This window comes from Podarcis liolepis (assembly GCF_965112155.1).
Source record: "Podarcis liolepis genome assembly, chromosome: 11".
Classification (NCBI taxonomy): domain Eukaryota; kingdom Metazoa; phylum Chordata; class Lepidosauria; order Squamata; family Lacertidae; genus Podarcis; species Podarcis liolepis.
In genome coordinates, this window is record NC_139565.1 from 51,085,355 (window position 1) to 51,107,577 (window position 22,223).

At 44.4% G+C, this 22,223-nt stretch overlaps 1 long non-coding RNA gene across 1 annotated transcript; it reads left to right on the plus strand.

The window, feature by feature from the left end:
* The first annotated feature begins 16,612 nt into the window (after positions 1-16,612).
* LOC310689114 lies at positions 16,613-21,233 on the plus strand. The gene is made up of 2 exons (XR_014517334.1): positions 16,613-16,666; positions 21,111-21,233. It is a non-coding gene; the product is annotated as an uncharacterized lncRNA (long non-coding RNA).
* Positions 21,234-22,223: the final 990 nt, after the last annotated feature.

Consider the following 22,223-nt stretch of genomic DNA (forward strand, 5'->3'; position numbering starts at 1 on the left):
ACTGCTGCATTCTGAATCCTATTGTTCTAGGACCAATCAGACTGCTCCATTCTGAATCCTATTCAACTCAGTACATAACACCTGGGCAGTGTGTATGGAGGTTTTGGGGGTGCCCAGATTACAAGACCCGCCCCTCTCAGCCTTGCTGATGTGGTCCAAAGGAAAGCAGAGCAAGACGTTTGGCTGCAGGAGTTGCCAGAAGGAGGCATATAAGGCGTTATTCAACCATCTTAGCGATGGGTTTGTGTAGGGTTTACTTCTTAGCCTTTTCTTCCACCATAGATATCCCAAAATAAGCAGTGCCTATCTAAGGAGGAGATACCATAGTGTGGGTGTCACACCTACATTGTGCGGAACCTGCAGAGCTCAGTGATCAATTTGGTATATAAGGGATGAGCAATCTTTTTAGGCAACTAAAAACAGGTCGACACTACGCCTCTCAAGCATATTCAGTGCACGTTTAAGGCACATGACTCCCCCCAGAGAATCCTGGGAACTATTCTTTGAACTGGAGAATCCTTGACTCAGCTTAGTCTTCTAAGCACTACACTAACAGACCCTCCAAGTGCCCCTATTTTCCAGAGATGTCCCTGATTTAGAGAAGCCACCCTGGTTTCTGATTTGAGCCCAGAATGTCCCACTTTTCCTTAGAATGTCCCTATTATCATCGGAGAATTGTTGGAGGGTATGGAGTTACCTGACCCCCGACCCATCTGATCCTATACAATCCTGTATAGGGAAGTTTGTTTTTTTAATGTTTAATGTTTTATTATGTTTTTATATATGTTGGAAGCTGCCCAGAGTGGCTGGGGCAACCTAGTAAGATGTGTGGGGTATAAATAGTAAAATTATCATTATGGAATGGGACGGCCCTATTTTTATCGGAGAAATGTTGGAGGGTGTGCACTAAACTAAAGTAACAAAACACACCAACATTTCTCCTTCTCTTGTACAGTGGTACCTCGGGTTAAGTACTTAATGCGTTCCTGAGGTCCGTTCTTAACCTGAAACTGTTCTTAACCTGAAGCACCACTTTAGCTAATGGGGCCTCCTGCTGCCGCCGTGCTGCCGGAGCACGATTTCTGTTCTCATCCAGAAGCAAAGTTCTTAACCTGAAGCACTATTTCTGGGTTAGCAGAGTCTGTAACCTGAAGCTTATGTAACCCGAGGTACCACTGTATATTATCAGAGCAAATGTTTCCAGTTTACACAGTCTGAACCTTTGGTTCTCACCCACTCAATTTTCCTGGGTAACTGGGCTGTTCCTTAGCGAGTATTGAGGTGCTTTTTACTATCCTCCCACCCACCCACATATTGATTATGCCCCTGCCCCCCACCATCAGCGCTGATGTGATATTCCCTCCCTGACCAAAGATCTTATGAGGTTCATTAGGCCCAAACAGATATTCCTAAAAGCTCTTTTAAGAGCTATTTGTCTTACAAGTAATGGGGAGAATGAAGTAGGGTTGCAGTAGAAGGAGGGAGAGAGAAACTACCCTCACTGCTCAAGCAATGGACTAAAAAGCTTTTTTTTAAAGTGTCATAATAGTAACTATTACGGCTTTTTAAAAACACAACACAGCCACCCCCAAGAGGACTGGAAGCAACCCAAGCTTCAAAACACAGCGAGATGTCATTAGAGGGCGGGAGGAACGACTCTCTCAACATCGGTTTCTCATTTTTCTATTCATAAATTCTGTTCTTCGAACCTCCCTACCAGTTTGCTAAGTAGTAATATATTTTTTTAAGTTGTTGTGAAAGCTCATCAGCATTTTAGTGCAAATCACTCTAGATGTAGACATTTTCGCATGGAATTTTCCCTAATACAACACCTCTTTTTTTTGCATGTTATATTTTCACTAATATATGCATTCCTCTCGTGTACACATTTTGCGTGTGTCGTTTGGTTGGAGGAGACCACCAAATCTGGGAAAGCGCAAAGTTTGAAAGATAAACGCAGTTCGGTTTGCGTATTGTTTCAGGGTATATGAAATAAGGAATTTGCACTGCAGTGCAAACTGAACCAAACGTTTACCCCATCCCTAATTCGAGGTGAGAAAATCTACTTGGAATAAGAGCAGCACTACGCTCTGTGCCTGGCTAGCATCTCAATACACAGCAAAATAAAACAACTACCAGATAAAGTGAATCCAAACACATTTAGTGGAAGGACTTTGAAGGACTGTGCCCCCCGGTGCTCCCAGAGATTTTTATGGACGCCTTGGGTGTTCAGAATTTCCCAGTAAGCCAGGCCTCAGCGGAGTACAAGGGAAGTGTCTCATTGTCTCACTACAAAAATACATTACAAAAAATTAACTTCTGCTGATTTATGCCAAGGCTTCAAAGATCTCTTCGGAAATGCACGTGGAGGCACATTTACACTCCCCAGAGGTCCGGAAAACCTTATACAGCAGCAGAAAAGCAAAATACGTGAGTGAAGCTGAAAGCTTAAGAGCAGCGAGTGCACAGCCGTGTCTGAAAAGAGCCATTATAAATAGAAATCTCTCCTCAAACAATATCCCCTGACGGTCGTGATAGTGCACCTAACTCTGTGCCAAAAGCGCTTTGAAACACAAAGCCTACACGCACACCAGCCATAGATGGTATCCCAACAATTCAGATGGAGGGGAAAAGGAAAGGGAAACTCTCGTGTATTTGCAATGTTTCTTTTTCTCTATCAAGGACTAGAATCTACCTTTGTCTCCCCTCCCCCTTGCTTAGACATTTCCGAAACACCTATTGCATGGGTAGGCAAACTAAGGCCCAGGGGCCGGATTCGGCCCAATCGCCTTCTCAATCCGGCCCACGGATGGTCTGGGAATCAGTGTCTATTTACATGAGTAGAATGGCCACCTCATAAGAAGGGATGACCCCCTGGAAAAGACCCTGATATTGGGAAAGATGGAGGGCACAAGGAGAAGGGGACGACAGAGGACGAGATGGCTGGATAGTGTTCTCGAAGCTGCCAACATGAGTTTGACCAAACTGCGGGAGGCAGTGGAAGACAGAAGTGCCTGGCGTGCTCTGGTCCATGGGGTCACGAAGAGTCGGACAGGACTAAACGACTAAGCAACAAAGAATGTGTCCTTTTATTTAAAATGCATCTCTGGGTTATTTGTGGGGCCTGCCTGGTGTTTTTACATGAGTAGAATGTGTGCTTTTATTTAAAATGCATCTCTGAGATTTTTGTGGGGCATAGGAATTTGTTCATTCCCCCCCCCAAAAAAATGTAGTTTGGCCCCCCACCAGGTCCGAGGGACAGTGGACTGGCCCCCTGCTGAAAAAAGTTTGCTGACCCCTGACTATTGTGTATTGTAGTCGCCCACTCTGCCTTCTGTTGGCTTCTGAAACAGGCAGTGATGTGCAACAATCTGTTGCCCTTTGCATTTTTGAGTGGACTTGCATAGGATTGCACTGTTACATTTAGGCAGTTATAGATTTTTCGGGCACTGCAATCTCGCGCAGCCCTGAAAGAAGCGCATCTTTTTTCCCCTGTGGCACCCCAAAATGCATGTTTTGAGGGACCATGCTTTCAAAGAGCACACCCCCTCAAAACAGAATGCCCCATCATTGGAACAGTTGAGGGGTATGCGCTTGCATACCATGTTGTAGATGTGTCACACTTGGCGTTGAGTAGGAGGCTAATTGGACCATGATTAACCATAATCATTAAAGGATGAGGTGCTGGAAAGAACTCTATGGACCACAGATGACTGAGCTTACTCACAGAAAGGAACTCAGAGTTGTTCATCAAAGATGAAACTTTCCTTTAATGTTGAGTCATGGTGAACACACATTTCAGGACTGTGATGTATGCAGAGAAGGCCAAGATATCTCTGAAACAGAGGCAGAAGACTATGAAGGTAGACTGCTTTCTGACATGGCACACAGAACAATGTGAAACTTTAATAGGATCACACAGAATGGTACTTTGTGTGCCTTTTAAAATTGCTCAGGACATCCAACTGCTCAAAAAATGACAGCCAGACTTTTGCCTAGTGCTAGATGATGAGAGCATATTATTCTGAGTTTGTTCAAGCATCCAGCATCTAGCATCACCTGGGCTTGGTTCAAAACTTCAGTATTGGCCTTCAAAAATGGTCAAGGCGTTGGTTTACCTCAGGCATTACCCGCTTGCTTCTATAGCAACAGCCGGCCCTGCCATTAGGCAGAGTGAGGTGGTTGCCTCAGCAAATTTTGGGTGTCACGAAAAAGCAGAAAATCATTCGTTTAAAATTTATTATCATTGCATTTCTATTGCTAGTAAGCAGGGCAGTTGCTCAAGTACCCTCGTAACTTGACTATCTTTGGCGCTATGTACTGGAGTGCAGATGGTGCCATTTGCTATTCTGCCTCAGGCAGTAAAAATTATTAGACTGGCCCTGCTGCCTGGACTTTAATGTTTCCAGAATCTCTGCTCTCTTTGTGCCCTCATTATAGGTGGCTAAGCGAGTGAGTAGAAAAGACAGAGCCTGCTTGATAGAGACTGCCCTCCCTGTGGGGTTCTCACTTGGTTCCATCCTTCCTTGTTCTCTGTTAGAAATACATTGCTTGAACTGATTTTATTTTTAATTCAGAGGCTGTCAATGTCTAGGTCTGCTCCTGCTTTAAACGACTGCTATATTAATTGGTGGGTTTAATATTGCCTGTTGTATTTCTGTTTTCTTTTCTGAGTTGCTCTAGATGTTAATCGGAATAGAAAAGTGGGGTGGAAGTATGATTGAATAATAATCTGCCTCTCAGCTTCCTCGTTTAGAATGCGGTTCTCACAATGATATAGGAACATGGGAAGCTGTCTTATACTGGGTTAGAGCACTGGTCCACCTAGATTAGGACTGCCTGCACTGGTTGGCAGTGCCTCTCCAGCTTTTCAGGCAGAGAATCTCTCCCAGCTGGGGATTGGGACCATCTGCATTCATAACAACTGAGCTACAGCTTCCCATTATAAACCTTTGAGTCCTTCTAGGCCATGCACTTATGCTTATAGGGATCTTGCCTATAGTATCTGTTTTTCGATAGATAGGGATATGGATTGATTAAATACATAGACAGATAGATATAGATTGGTTAGATTTCCTTGAAGGTTGAACCAAAACAGTTGCACAGAACAGAACTGTAGAGTTGAAAGGGACCTTGTCTCGTCTAACCCCATGCAATGCAGGAATTTCAACTAAAGCATCCATGATAGATGGCTATCCAACCTCTGCCTAAAAGCCTCCAAGGATGGAGAGTCCACAATCTTCCAAGGGAGACCGCTCCACTGTTGAACAGCTCTTACGGTCAGAAAGTTCTTCCTGATGTTTTGGCTGAATCTCCTTTCTTTTAACCTGAAGCCATTGGTTCGAGTCCTACCCTCCAGAGCATGTTCAACTCAGAAGTAAGCATGCTCACCTGAAGCCTCTTATTTGAAAGAAACACATGATGCTGGCTGCCTCGTACCCCTGAGCTATGGGGCCTTCCCTGGAAGGTGGACTTGCCCCCTCTGTTTTCAACAAGTAGAACTCAGCCACTTCTTGGCATGTTTATGTGGGAGACAAAGGGGAAGGCATTGCCAAGACTACCACCGTTCTCATTTCCTGTGCTGAAAACACATGGGCACCAGCAAGCACACCTTTATATGAGAAGGGCCTCTGAGATACGTTGTTTTCTTGCCATCGGTTGGTTCGGCACACTCAAAATGTGCTATGCTCCTTCGTTGCGTCTGTCATAAAGTGGTAATTTTCCCACATGGCAACGTAATGGAACAAGAGGCGTAATGGACCTTTCAGAGCTCTCTCGGTTGTTCATTCCCCCCTCCCCTTCCTCCCCTCCCCACCCCTCCCCTGTCATTTTTAAGGATGATCCACAATGTGTGAACGCCACCCACAAGTGAGGCCTAATTACGTTTCTTAAGTGAGCATGTTGCATTTCGGAGGAAGTCTTAAACGAGCACTTATGCAGTAATGCTCCAGAGTCCGCCGCTGCGGATTTTAAGGCCCACTATGTATCCTGGAGGCTGTGCTGAGCTGGTCGCGGACTACTCCCACAAGTACTTTTAGCACAGAGTTATTAGACCATTATGGCCGACGATTGTCTTTTACTGCCTTGGATCTCGTCTGTTGTCAGACGTGAGGAAAGTGATGTGTAATCCGATCCAAAAGGCTCTTGTTTGTTTTAATCTACTGTTTTAATATATTATGGCTTCCTGCCATTATAGCTTCTCCAAGAGATGGACCCTGGAGTAATTGGGAATGGTTTCTATAGAGGCCAAAACGTAAAGCTTCCCGCCCCTCCCCCTCTCGTTCCCTACCCAGCCCCCACTCCAAATGGCCGTGTACCATAAGAAGGAACACTACCCTTGCTCCCTTGTAGCTCTTATGCAGAGCAGGAGATGGAGAGGCATGTGGTGGATGCTTGTAATGGGCTGTGTGGGTTAAAAGAGCCCTCTACACATTATTGCGTAATGCATAATGGCTGTGGGCCTCAGCTCTCCCTATGGATGCATGATTGCTTGGAGGTGCGAATTGTTCCTTAGGCTTCTCCCAGCCGTGATTTGAATGTGTCTTGGTTAACATGACTCTGTTCCCATTGTAGTGGATCAGGACCAGACAAACGGCATTTTAGGCCACTACTCTGAGCCGAGAGGGTCTCGGATTGCTTATTCTGCCTTTTTTTGTAATCACTACCCCTATCTTTGGAATGCGCTGTCAAGGAACGGCAAGCAGAACATCCTCCTGGAACAAGGGCGAAGATGAAGAAGTCACACACCCCAGAACCGAAGAACAAGTGGAAAAAGTTGACTAGTGTTATGTACTGAAGTTCTCACCCTGGGCCAGCAGGGGGATACTGTAGATAGTTTTCACTCAGGTCCACATATGCAAATAAGGGATTGAAAGTGATGTTAAGTGATTGGAAAATTAAAGAAAGTGGTTACAGTTGCGTTGTACTGGAGCTCTATATAAGCAGGCTGGCTGAACCCTTCAGTTCAGTTCTGTTCTGGCCTGTGAATAAACAAGAGCTGTTTGAAGAATCGCTGTGTCGTCTGATATGTTCACCCACAACTTAACAAATAGGGTGCAGCTAACTTGATTCTACAATGGGACATGGGTGGTGCTGTGGGTTAAACCACAGAGCCTAGGGCTTGCCAATCAGAAGGTCGGCGGCTCGAATCCCCATGACGGGGTGAGCTCCCGTTGCTCGGTCTCTGCTCCTGCCAACCTAGCAGTTCGAAAGCACATAAAAGTGCAAGTAGATAAATAGGTACCACTCTGGCGGGAAGGTAAATGGCGTTTCCATGCGCTGCTCTGGTTCGCCAGAAGTGGCTTAGTCATACTGGCCACATGACCCGGAAGCTGTACCCTCGGCCAATAAAGCGAGATGAGCGCCGCAACCCCAGAGTCGTCCTCAACTGGACCTAATGGTCAGGGGTTCCTTTTTACCTTGATCCTACAGCAATGTATACGTCAACGCTTTACAACCAACCAGCATATAGCATGATATACCCTACTGATGGCTTGATGTAAGCAAAACAGGCACCCATGAGGTGTGCAGGCTTGCGAATCCATCCCCCTGTACCTTCTCACTGCAGTCTGAATAAATCTTTTCCTATTCCACCCTGGTGCAGTTATTGGCTCTGGTCACCCCAGCTCCGGACTCTTATTATCTGTCACTCCATTTCACAGCACCCTTTCTTAAACAACGTACAAACTGATACACCGCCATCCTTTGAAATTCAACCACCTCAACATTTTGCAGCAGAGTTTACCAGCCACATAATGTGTACAAGAAATGCATGTGCTAGGGTGAGGTGTGTACAGTATATGGATGCATAAAAGGCAAAGGGACCCCTGACCATTAGGTCCAGTCGTGGCCGACTCTGGGGTTGCGGCGCTCATTTCACTTTACTGGCCGAGGGAGCCAGCGTACAGCTTCCGGGTCGTGTGGCCAGCATGACTAAGCCGCTTCTGGCAAACCAGAGCAGCGCACGGAAATGCCATTTACCTTCCCGCCAGAGCAGTACCTATTTATCTACTTGCACTGGCGTGCTTTCGAACTGCTAGGTGGGCAGGAGCAGGGACCGAGCAATGGGAGCTCACCCCGTCGCGGGGATTCGAACTGCCGACCTTCTGATCAGCAAGTCCTAGGCTCAGTGGTTTAGACCACAGCGTACATTCGGGCAAATAACATACAGTAATGTAACGTCTTAGGGGAATGTTTTTTGCAGAAATGCATGCATTAGGCCAGATTGCGTACAAAAATGTGTATATCAGCAGAAATTCGCACTAAAACGCTGATGGTTTTTCATGAAGCAAACTGAACTTTTGCGTCAGGCAGACACCTTCACTGTACTCTTTTCAGCACCTGCTAAAAACATTTTTGTTTAGAGAAGGCTACCCATATATGTGGAACGTTGGTGTGACTTTTAATCTGTTTCTAGTCTATCTCAGGTTTTCATTTTTTTAAAAAAAAACATTTTAAAGAGTTGTTTTTAACTGTTTTTACTGATAAATTTATTGTTTTATTCTTTTTGTAAACCACTTTGAGGTTTTGCTTTGCAATGAAGCCGTATATAAATTTTATGAAGTAATTAAAATGTGAATAAACTGAAGACTGCAAAAGTGAGAGAATGGGAGAAACCGGAACTTGACATATTTGTCCATTCCTTGTCTTGGTGCAACCATGTTTTCCCACATCATCCTTGTTGTGTCTCCTGGTACATTCCTGAAGTTCTGCTCTGCCTCATGATGGAGACAAGGCTGTATGGTTCCTCTTTTCCCTACTGCACAGTTTCTCAAAATGGAGAGTGCTCAGAATATGAAGGAGCAATTATAGAGAGAACCACAACCTTACTTCGCCCAAGATTTGGAGAGCCAGTGTGGTGTAGTGGTTAAGAGCGATAGACTCGTAATCTGGGGAACCGGGTTCACTTCCCCGCTCCTCCACATGCAGCTGCTGGGTGACCTTGGTCCAGTCACACTTCTCTGAAGTCTCTCAGCCCCACTCACCTCACAGAGTGTTTGTTGTGAGGGAAAAAGAAGGGAAAGGAGAATGTTAGCCGCTTTGAGACTCCTTCGGGTAGTGATAAAGCGGGATATCAAATCCAAACTCTTCTTCTTCTTCTTCTTTAGGGCTGGCACCAGGTTTAGGCATACCCAGTTTATTTATGTAATGTTATTTAATTTATGAATCACCAAGCCAAAACAAAGAATCTCCGTTTCTCCTGATACCAAATTCTAGACACGTTATCAAAACTCTGTGTTTGTGCTGCATTTGCATGGAATATGCAGCCCTACCTTGGAGGAATAATGTGGTAAATCAATCAATTAATAATAATAATAATCGTAGTACTTTGAAATAACTAATCACTCCTCTGAATACATATTTCCGTATAGGTGTTTAATCATTTGCGCTGTTGTTTTTTCTCTGTTCAAGGTCAGAATTGTTTCTCGTTTCTTTAAAATAAAATAAGAGAGAGAGAAAGCGGTTTAACTTGAAATAATCATGCAAGATCTTGTCGGGTCAAAAAGCAGGGAGACCAGGGCAAGGTCATAAGAATAGACTGATTGCACAAAGTGAAGTTAATCTGGCTGGCACGGAATGTAAAATGTTAATGGAGAATGGAGTATAAATGTCATGACCTTAAACTGATAGAAACAACCGTATGACAGAAATGTAATTTTTGTCTTAGAAGGCTTTTTAAAATATATTTTATTGATGTTTGCCAGCCAAGAGGGAAAGGCATTTCCTGTGTGGTAAATGACTGCTTTTCTCCTCACAACTCCTGGTGGTGTTAGTGAAAATTATACTTGCAGTCCCCTGAGCTGCACCTTGATTTTAAAGAATACAGAGAGAAGAATTTGAATGAGATTATAAGGTGGCACTGATGTTTGCTTTTTTGGTAGGAAAACATGGTTGGGAGGTGAGAGGAATGACAGAGGGACATAAAATTATGAACGATGGGAAGACTGGGAGAAATCCTCACTGCCCCCCCCCCCACTATAGGACAAAATTGTCAATACATTCAGGATGGGGTAAAAAAGTAATGACATCTCCATGTAACACATAATTAAATTATGGAACAATGTAGGAACATAGGCAGCAGGCTAATACAGAGTCAGACCCATTGGTTCATCTAATTAGGTATTGCCTTTACCAAGGTGGGGAGCCTTCAGTCTTCTGGTCAAACTTGGCCGCCATTTTGAGCATTGTGACACCAGAGGATTGACTGGTGGGCAGCCCCGTCTACCTGCCACATTTGGATGCTAATCAGGATTTAGCCCATGAAGCCTAAAAGGCTGTTTGGTTATCTCAGTCCACTTGGAATTGCTAAGGATTCGACAGTTGGGAGAAATCCAGTCCTCTCCTGGAGCATGTTTGGTGAAATTGGCTCCCTAATTTTGCTACCTGAATTGGCTGCAGAATTTCGGGTGTATTTATTCCCCCCCCCTCCGAGTTCCACCCAGTACCTCCTTGCCATCCATCCCTGACAGGTGTTTAGACCTGCAGAGCTTGGGAAATAGTGGATCTTCTGTCACAGATCCTGCTTCCTTTACTGAAGCTCTCCAAGAGTGGAGCTTAAATCATCCGGGGCGTGTGGAAATAATCGCACAAAAAGCGTTTCACATCCATCGGCTTTTAAATACATACATTGTGGGGAGGCTAATTAGACTCCAAAGTCTTCGTCCTAAGTGGTTTATAATGACAACCAATCTAAAGAAGCCTATAAACATCCTAGAAAGATTTCCTGTCCAATCTCTTGTCTCCCTGCTGGCAAAGAAGATAATATATTTTGTGTAGGGTGGCTGCACATTCCCCCACCTCCCACCCCCACTCATGCTCTGGAGAAAAAAAGTGCAGCTCTTCACAGTGTGCTGCTGTTACCAGATACACAGATGTTTTCTGTGGATGTTTGTTTGCTCCACTTTAGCGGTAAACAGCGAGTTTTCCTGGGGAAAGCCGCAGAATGAAAGAAAAAGCTCTCAGACCCGTGTCCAAAAATCAGATGACAAGTGTTAGATTGAACGAGCCCTTCGTCATGTTCATTAATGTCAGTGGGTCTACTCTAAGGTTACCAGATTTTTTTCAACGAATCCGGGGACACTTCAACTTCCTAGTAAATACATGGATTTTGTCAGGGGACTGATTTGTAAATCTGGGGACTGTCCCCGGGAAACGGGGACGTCTGATAACCTTAGTCCTCTTGTTGTTTAGTTGTTTAGTCGTGTCCGACTCTTCGTGACCCCATGGACCAGAGCACGCCAGGCACTCCTGTCTTCCACCGCCTCCCAGTTTGGTCAAACTCATGCTGGTAGCTTCGAGAACACGGTCCAAGCATCTTGTCCTCCTTCATCCCCTTCTCCTTGTGCCCTCCATCTTTCCCAACATCAGGGTCTTTTCCAGGGAGTCTTCTCTTCTCATGAGGTGGCCAAAGTATTGGAGCCTCAGCTTCAGGATCTGTCCTTCCAGTGAGCACTCACGGCTGATTTCCTTCAGAATGGATAGGTTTGATCTTCTTGCAGTCCATGGGACTCTCAAGAGTCTCCTCCAGCACCATTAACCTTAGTCTACTCTGACTAAAACATAGTTGAATGCCACTCATTTTGTTGCCTGACTTGTAACAACAAGCAGCGCCTCTGCCTGCTAAGGTGTGTATTATGATACTCTGCTTCCTTGGAAGTTATTAAGTAGAAGTTGGACGGCCATCTGCCATGGATACCTTAGCTGAGATTCCTGCATGTTCAGTCTCCATGGGGCTGCTTTTGGGACCCGGGACTCCCTTGAGGATGAGGACACAATCCCAAAACGGTTTGCTCATCTGAAGCCGGATTTGATGTCTTCTCCACACAGCTAGCAAAGGCCCTTTTATTTAGAAACAGAGGACGCAGAGACAGGACATTTGTTCATCTAGTTGGAAGATGAGAATGGCTACCAGCCACAATGGCTACGTCCTGCCCTTCTGTTGGAGGTAGTAAGTCTCTGTAAGTGCCTGCTACTGGGAATTGCAGGGCGGGGAAGAGTGCTACTGCACTCAGCTTCTGCCTACAGGTTTCCCATGGGCTCTTGTCCTACTGAAGTCAATTGTATTGCTTCTGTTTTGAGCGCAAGAGACATCTTTGTACTATCAAAGTACAGTGGGTTACGGACTTAATTCTTTCCGGAGGTCCGTTCTTAATCTGAAACCGTTCTTAACCTGAGGTACCACTTTAGCTAATGGGGCCTCCCACTGCCGCTGTGTGATTTCTGTTCTCATCCTGAAGTAAAGTTCTTAACCCAAGGTACTATTTCTGGGTTAGCAGAGTCTGTAACCTGAAGTGTCTGTAACCCGAGGTACCACTGTATGGCTATTGTTTTGGGGAAAGGGAGATTCATTCCAGTTTCTTGTGTATGTTTTTTATCTTTCCATATGAACCTACCCAGACCCTAAGATTATCTTCTGAGGCCCTCCTTCGTTTGCCTCCTCCTTGTGAGGTCCGGAGGGCGGCAACATGAGAACGGGGCCTTCCCTGCGGTGGCTCCCCGTCTGTGGAATGCTCTCCCCAGGGAAGTTCACCTGGAATCTTCATTATACACCTTTAGGTGCCAGACAAAACATTCCTCTTTAATCAGGCCTTTGGTTGATCCAATTTACATCCTACGCCCTTTTAAAATGTGTTTGTGTGTGTGTGTGGGAAGCTATTGGGTTGTTCTTTTTATTTTTATTATGTATTTTGTGGTTTTATATCTTGATTTTGTTTTGTGAACCGCGCTGAGCCCCCCCCCCCCCGAGTAGAGGGCGGTATATAAATTCAATAAATTCAATAAATAAATAATGAACAAATATGGTTGTTTTGTGTTGTGAACCTCCCTGAGATCTACAGGTATAGGGAAGTACAGTGGTACCTCAGGTTAAGAACTTAAATTGTTCTGGAGGTCCGTTCTTAACCTGAAACTGTCCTTAACCTGCGGTACCACTTTAGCTAATGGGGCCTCCCGCTGCCACCGCGTGATTTCTGTTCTCATCCTGAGGTAAAGTTCTTAACCCGAGGTACTATTTCTGGGTTAGCGGAGTCTGTAACCTGAAGCGTCTGTAGCCCGAGGTACCATTGTATACAAATTTTAACGGCGACAACAACAATCTGGTTAGTCCTGTGAGAACAGAATGCTGGACTAGATGGGCACCTGACGTGATTCAACAGTGTTTTCTCATATTTTTATGCTCATTGTTGCCCACACTCATTGGCAGACAAGAGACTCTGCCAGTCCCTGGAGATGCCAGGAATTAGACCCGAAACCTTCTGCAGGCAAATCAGAACCTCTACCAACTAAGCTGGCTTTAATGTGAGTGTGTGTGCCTCTGGCTCTGCGCTTTATTGATTCTGCTGGCTTGTTTGTTTTTTATTAATTCCGCTTAGTTGTTGTTTTTTTTTTTACTGCTCTTCTGTGCTTAATTTATGTTTGTTTTTATTTGATATTGCTCTGGCGACTGGAAGTTTTGTTAAATGGAAGGGTGGCACAGAGATGCCTTAACGTAAACAAGTAAAATAAAATAAAAGCAGTTTGCCTTAAATCTGGGGGCTCCGTTTAGCTTTCTTGGATGAGAGGTTGGCGGATAAATTGGCCTCTTTAAAAGCTAGCGAAGCCAGTCAGTGCAATAAATGAATTGCATCTTGAGTGTGAAGAAGCGATTCTTTTTGTCCGTCTTGAATGGGCTGCTAATCAGCCCGGACAACTCTAGATCTGGGTTGGGGATCCTGTGGTCCTTCAGACATTGTTGGACTCCACCTCTGAGTCCAGCAGCCAGCACTGCTACTGGTTAGAGATGGTGGGAGTTATAGTCTAACTAACACCATCTGGGGGATGTGGGTGGTGCTGTGGTCTAAACCACTGAGCCTAGGGCTTGCCGATCGGAAGGTCGGTGGTTCAAATCCCCGCGACAGGGTGAGCTCCCGTTGCTCGGTCCCTGCTCCTGCCCACCTAGCAGTTTGAAAGCACGTCAAAGTGCAAGTAGATAAATAGGTACCGCTCTGGCGGGAAGGTAAACGGCATTTCCGTGCGCTGCTCTGGTTTGCCAGAAGCGGCTTAGTCATGCTGGCCACATGACCTGGAAGCTGTATGCTGGCTCCCTCGGCCAATAAAGTGAGATGAGTGCCGCAACCCCAGAGTCGTCCGCGACTGGACCTAATGGTCGGGGGTCCCTTTACCTTTTTAACACCATCTGGAAAGCCAAAGCTGGTAGAATGGAGTCTACTGCTTCAGAGTACAAGTCACATTATGGAATGCTTTGCTGTGTTATAAAATACACACAAACTTCCTGTACCTAGCAAAGCGAGGCAAACACCCTGGCCTGCAACATTTCTCCAGTATATGCTTAAAAAACAATACATTAGAGTTTTTGTTTGTGTCCGTAAGACAGCAATACAAGTGACACCTGCAGTCTGGAATAGTACATTCCACTCTACCCCCCTTCCCTCCCAAATTATCACCTTATCCTGCTGCATGTATAAACCAGGCCTAATATTGTTCCCAGTGGGGTGGTTGTTGGAATGAATGGAAATGTTCAGAAAGGATGTTGTCAATCAAGCCGCACAATGCAGGGCAGGGTAATTAATACAGTGAATTGATCCCATCAGTTAATTGCCACTTCAGATCCTCTTAATGGCCATTTGGTTTGCTCCAGTCACCCACTCCAGAAAAATATGAAGTGGTTTCTTAGATTTAGTCAAGTGGCTCAGAGTCAGAAGTGACAATTGGTTGCAGCCGGCTGAACTGCCATCCATCTCCACGGTCTGTGCTGCTTAACACCAGGTCAAGCGAAATATAGGCTCTGTAAGTATCCAAAGTCTACAAAACTGAACTCACAAACGCAAGGGCAACACAGATGGGTCCTTTCGGTTGCTGGACTGGTAGAATGTCACTTATGCGTTGCCAGAAGAAGAGGAAACGCCACTCCAAAAATGGGGACACAGAAGATGGAGCAAACCTTTAGGGGAAGACATGCAGAATGGTTGCCCAGCTGAGGTGGAGTTGCTATGTTAGCTTCCCAGCAGATCGGGTCCTCCCTTAAAGAGGGCACGTGTTGCGGTGAGACCTGGCAACCAAACCCTGTGTTGTGGGTGGGTACGATTGGATAGCCACAACACCCAATTGGTAGGTCCCTTGATGCAGGTTTTATGAGGCCAATGGGACGCAGCCTAAACAGATCTAGGGACCTATATATACCCATGCACATGACCCAGAGCTTCCTCTTTCGGCTCGTGCATTCAGAACACCTGCCCAGCTCTCCCTACTTTTAGGGCATTGTGCAACTGACCTTGCTATACTGTCATGTGTCATCTGTCGTTGGGACAGGGGCATGGCAGGAATTTCCCCACTTGGCTGATTGGCTGTGCCTTTTGGGTTTCACCTGCCGCGTAGCAAATCGTCACAACTTGTAAAGTTGCAGATAGGCTCTGGTTCAGGTGATAGGGATGGGAGAATGCTCTTGCCATCCCTATGTGAAGGGTATTCCGTTAAAGGAATCCAGGGACTCGATGGTTTGCTCAACTCTGTGAGGGGGTTGTGCCCGTGCCTGAGTCCAGGGGGACATCTGGGTGGTGGACATAGCCTGTTCCCAGCTTTCTGCCTGTCCGGGTATTCACCCTAGGCTGACCTATGCTGGTGCCCTGGGTCAGTGCTACCTGCAACGGTGCAGGGAGCTAGTCGAACCAGACCCTATGCAGCCACTCACGTGCAGTAATCAATAAAGTTGTGGCCTAAATTCTGCCAAAAACCAAACCAAAATTTGAGTCTTGTCTGAATTAATTTAAAGGGGAGGTTTAAAGGTCTGAACACGCAAATGGGTCGTTGCTGTTTACCAGGCGGAAGGGGGCAGGGGATGAGCCAGTTGAGGAGTCAGCATCATGCAATTGCACCAACAGAGACAATCCTGATGCTCAGCATTGTTCAGATTCACCAATGGGCCAAATCTTCTGCTCCTGTAACCAAAGCACCTGGCTGGAGCCCTGCCCCACCGGACCAGGTTTACACAAGTCGTCCTCTATGGCTGCTTCTGAGCAAACTGATCTCATCCCATGTCACATGCAAGGAGTTGTCACACATGTGACCATTGTTCCAAACCTGTGTTTCTTCTAGCCTGATACTGAAGTCTTACTTTCTTCTTAGTTGAAACTGCAACCACCTTTCAAGATGCAAGCCCAGAGTTATGAAGAACAGCCAGCCAGGAGCACAGAACACAATTGTGTCTCTGGGTGGGTACTTTTGGGTTGATTGGGGGGGGGGGAGACTTTTTATTATTCAATTAATTTATTTCTCATGGCCTGCTTGGGAATCATGGCTTTAAATATTGCTTCAGCAGGTTAGTATGAGCCACTGTCAGTCCTGAGACCACTTGCATCTAAAGTCAAAGGGAAATGGACTTAAGGTCCTGTGTATGTATTTGTGTGTACGCACTGTTTTTCCATTTCAGTTGATAACAGAGGAAATGGCTTCTCTAAACGCTTTAACTTTTTTTTTTCCTTTTAAAAGAAGCAGCAGCTCTGAGACACAAAGGGAAAGTTCACTCCTAAGTGCTTTCCCTTGTTTGTTGATGCAATTGCATCTGTTCTACTCTGCGTGAGGCCACTCGAGAGACAAATACTGGACTTTTCCATTCAAAGTAAAATGAAGGTCAACGGAATCCATTGTCAGAAAGCCTTCAACTCTCTTCTAGGTAACTAAAACACTTTTATGGGGGGGGGGGAGAATTGTGTCTACATTGGATGGTTTCGCTCAACTCTTAAAAGATAACTATCCTAGTTACCGTATTTTTCGCTCTATAACACGCACCCGACCATAACACGCACATAGTTTTTAGAGGAGGAAAATCCGTAGGCATGCCACCTGTAGGCATTTCCTCCATAACACGCACAGACATTTCCCCTTACTTTCTAGGAGGAAAAAAGTGAGTGTTATGGTGCAAAAAATACGGTATATTTGGATTCTCTGAAGCGGTTGCCCTTTTATTCTCTCTCTCTCTCTCTCTCTCTCTCTCTCTCTCTCTCTCTCTCTCACACACACACACACCTGTTGGACTTACTGATTTAACAGTCTTTCTTTCTAGAGAATCTTGGATTGGGAACTTGTGAGGAAGGTCAAAAGCTACACAATACACTTAGTACATACTGGTGGCATACACACCATATTTTTAAACCACATTTAAAGCACTCCTCCCAAGAATTCAGGTAATTGTAGTTTACCTCTCAAATAGCTACAAATTGCAGCACCCTTAACACACCACAGTACCCTGCATTCTTTGGGGAAAGTGGAATGTGCCTTACATACGCTTGCAAGGTATGGTTTGGATGCAGACTTCGCCTCAGTTCCCCCCCCCCCCCGCTCCACTTTGGACTAGACGCCCTTGTGCTCCCTTCCAATTCTACAACTCTATGGTTCTAAGTGTTGCAAATACTGTGAGTGGCAACCCCTGGAATTTTTCATCACTCAGGGAAGTGAGGCAAGCCCTTTGGGAACTATAATAACAGCAACTCCGGACTGACGCTATTCTCTCTTTTGGCCAGTTTCCTGCTTCATTGGGATGAATTCTGGACTAAGCCACCTTATGCATGCGTACTCAACCCGGCTGAATTCAATGGGTGTTACTCTCAGGCAGTGCTTTTTTTCTTAAAAAAAATGTTTAGGGGGTACTCTCATTTTCCTACTCATATTGAAATACTGCCCCTCAATGAGGCCAAACTTAGATTCACAAAATGTTTAGGGGTATGCGTCCCCCTGCGTCCCCCCAGGAAAAAACACCACTGCTCTCAGGCATCTGTGTTTAGAAATGCAGCCTTATACAGTGGACCCTCCGAATACGAGTTAAATTTGTTCCGGGGGTCCGTCCACAACCCGAAAAGTCTGTAGGCTGAGGTGCTGCTTCTGTGGGCACGCAGCGAAATCTGGAAGTATACACTTCCAGGTTTGCCGTGTTCGTAACCCGAAAATTACGTATCCAGAGTGGTATGTAACTATAGGGTCCACTGTAGAATTGTGGGTTGCATCCAAACCAAGTTAGCTGAACTTAATTCCCATTGAAATCAGTTGGGTCGAGTTAGTCCTGACGTAATTTCCATTCCACTGGCTTCAATGGGAAGTAATGTTGCCTGAATGCAGGCCTATGTTCATTCCCACCAGCTCAGCTTTGTAGCTTTCTAAGAAGAGTTTGGATTTGATATCCCACTTTATCACTACCCGAAGGAGTCTCAAAGTGGCTAACATTCTCCTTTCCCTTCCTCCCCCACAACAAACACTCTGTGAGGTGAGTGGGGCTGAGAGACTTCAGAGAAGTGTGACTGGCCCAAGGTCACCCAGCAGCTGCATGTGGAGGAGCGGGGAAGCAAACCCGGTTCACCAGATTACGAGTCTACTGCTCTTAACCACTAACAACATTTGGGCATAACTCAGTGTCTACAATGATTGGCAGAGGCTATGCAGTGTTTCAGGCAATTCCTCCCTTTTGTCCATGGCACAAGGTGCGTCTTGTGCAAGGGGATGCAACAAAATAAAAGTAAAGTAAAATAAAAAATAAAAAAGAGTAGGCATTCTTCATTTATTCAACTTTGACAAACCATACGTGTTTTTCTCTTTATTTTCACATCAAGAACTATAAATTAAGACTTTGACACATATACAGTAATTTGTTATTAAGGTAAAGGATGTCTGTTGGCACAAATAATTGAGTAAAAACCATTTAATAATAAAATAACATTCATTCTGTAGCTACTTTTATTTGTCTGGAACACTCGATTTAACATATCACCTTCACGAAAGAAAAACAAAACAACAAAAAAACAACAAAAACGAAAACCCAAAACATATAATGGCATTATAAAATATACCTTAAATTACAAGTATTCTTGGCAAAACTTAGTAAGCTGGACCACCCGCTGTTTGGCGAAACAGCAGCTGGCATTGCCATTCTCTCACATACCCCTTATTTCCTTTGGATCGAAAGAAAAAAATAAAATAAATGCATTTGAGTGTTATGCAAACATTACAACAAACGGCTGCATTTCGGGTAACTATGGTTTGTGAATCTGTTAGCATGACTGGAATTCACTTGAAACAGATATTTGGTTCGGCTTATTGCGGAAGAACATATAAAGCTTTTGGGAAGTTTTTTTTCCTTTTTCTTTTTAAACACTATTACAATCATTAACTGTCTTACAAAAAAACCTATTTAAAATCCTTGTATCCAGTACCATCTTTGGCAGATAAATAGGAAAACAAAAATAAACAGACTATAGTACAAAGCTTTCGTTTATCACAATCTACTTTTATAAGGCCAAATAAAAAATATGTTCCTTTGCACTAATGTAAAGCACACGTCCAATATATTCTTAATGACAAAAGACATAGAAACACACTACGGATGTTAATGTTGGACGTCGTCTTGTATAGCAGACTGCCGTTTCCCACACACGGCCTATTTCCTAAGTGGCACTCTCCTAAACATAGTAAAGTGTACTTAGCAGTTTTTTTGGCTTTATGGTGTGGCCGGGTGGATGGGTTGAGGCAGAAAGTTTGCAAACGGGACCAGTAACGAACCCAAAGGAGATCCGGTGTGCTGAAGGCAAGCCAGTTCTGCCACATACTATGGTTTTGGTTTTGTTTTATTTTGGTCAAGGCTGGTTCAAGTATTGTGTACTACCCTTGACAGGAGAGTGTGCTGCTGGGATTGGGCCAAAAGGAATTCCCCTCATAGCCTGAGAGTGCGCCCCATCATTCTTGTTAAACCACAAGGATTCTGCAAAGCACTCTTGCAAGGAGCTGGCTGAGACAGATGCAAGAACCCGTGTCTGACATCTGATAATGGCAGGCCCAAGGTCTACCCTGCCTTTGAGGTTGGTTCCAAAATGCTGGACCAGATCTTGTGGGTGTCCAGTTTTTGCGTTCATGGTTGGAATCAGCGAAGGTGCCCCAACCAAGGACCAAAATCTATTGCTGCCCACCCTCCTTAGCAAAATGCTTCTGAAAGCACCGAGTCAGAATGGAGTGCACAGCATTCTTGACCTGTCTCCAAAATATACCTTCGTAAATATAGGCCGTGGCACCCTACTTTGTCCTGTAAAGAAGGTTGTCCCCATTTTCTTTCTTTCTCTCTTTTTTTGGGTGAGGTACAAAACAAAACGGACAAAACCCTTCGGACACACTTGAAAAGTGAAATACAGTTGCATAGGCAAGGTAGATGAGTAGCTATTATAACCGTGTTGGGTGTGTGGTTTTTTTATTGATTTTTTTTTAAAGGCTGAACTACCAAAAGAGCCTGTTGTCAATCACAGCAGACAACAAGACTTGAACAGACCCTGCTAATTCCGGTGGGGTTTGGCGCATGCCAAACATTGACCACCTTGTATACACCCCAAGAGAAATAAAGCACTGGACCATCTGTATGGTGTTTATTCCCAGCAGAGCTAAGGGGGAAATTGCTGCTCTTTCTTCTTCATACCGCTATATAAATTTGCTATAATATTTCATGTATTGCTGGAGATTTATTTTATTTTATTTTTTAACCATAAAGCCAAAGGAACTCCTTTTGTATTGGAAAACAATGCACAGCTGACTCGTATTTCCAATTAAGAGGTGTCAAAGTACCCACATATAAGTGACATTTGTCTTAGAAACAGGGAACTGCCGACTGGCCAATCTTTCTTGTTAACATTATAATTTGAATCTAATTTGGACTGGGTGTGGGTTTTTTCTCTCTCCCCAATGTGCACTGATCTAAATGCATATTAGAACGGAAATACCTTCACTTTGCAAACCAATATTTCAACTGTATGAGACAGAACTGTGCACATTTTTCACAGTCTAAATGCAATGTATACACAAACTGTTTCACAACCGCTAACGGATAACAGGCTCTCATGCATAAATAAATTTCATCAAATGAAAGGGAAACATCTATTTCCAAATGAAAAAGAAATTGCTATTAAGAACCACAATGCATTACACTGCTAAGTTTTTTTTCTTTTGCCTCATGCATCAAAATTATAGCACTGAAATTATAGCAGTTGCTAATTATAATACTACACCGTTAACACAGAACAATTAATTGTTCAGACCAAGTAGCACAAATGTAGAAAATAAATCATACTTTTTTTCTTCTTCTTCAACAGAGCAAATTAACACAGATTGTTTCTTCAGCAAAATATGAAAAACTGTAAACTTTGGGCTCATTCTGCAACTTTTCCCAATCCAGAATAAATAAAAATCCAAAGGGAAGAAAGACGGACATACAACTTTAAGCGCACCTTTTTTTTCCTGTCTATTACAAAAGCACAACCTAAAACGTATAAAGCTTTTTTTTATTTCTTTTAAATCACAGTTACCAAAATGAAACAAGTGAATAATTTATTACATACGCTATAATAACATTACTCTAAACACTATCATCTATGAGGTATATCTGAGAAAATTCGGTAAGGAATTGAGCGGTCTGCGTTGCCAACATGCCCATGGTTATATTTTAAAGCTTTGGAACCATGAAGAAAGAGAGAGGAGAGGAAGAGAAGGAGGGGAAAGGAGAAGGAGAAGCAGAAGAATAAGAAGAAGAAGAAAAGGAAAGGACCTTTGGTATTATTATTACAAGTCATGTTCTTTGCAGGGTTGCATTGCAAAGCACCACAGTACAATAAGCCCACCAGTTACAATATGGCGGCCCAGTTGACGCTGAGGTATTCACAGGAAGAATTAAAAAAAAAGCACAGAGAGGTCTAGACTGGCAAAATCGTTGCTTTGGTTCAAGCAAGGCACTCATCCTGTGGTAAGTTCACACTTTGCACGTGAAGCATGAGTCTGATAGGAAATGTGGTTTGCCATCAAAGGGCCCTGCCAATTTTGCATCATTTTCTGTGTCCAGGCTCTGGGACTTCCTTCGACGTTCCCTTGCAGGGCGAGAGGTCGACGGAGGGCCCAGCCGGGAAGGGCTCAACACAAAGGATCAATCATTGTCTTCCACACATGGAAGGCATCCTGAGAATTATTATAGCTCTATGTTGAAGGCATATCGCCATACGCAATGTATAAAACTTTACACAATAGGAGTCAAGAAATTGGTGGCGGTGGGAGGGGGGGTGAAGTACGTCATATGGAGGGGATGGGAGGAAGGAGGGGAAAGGAAGGGTGTGAAGGCAAAAAGGAATCTGTGACAGGATTGGGGTTTCATTGTGTTGAACTGACAAAGGGCACAGTTTGCACGTCAAAAAATCTATGCTGATCTGCTAAAACCT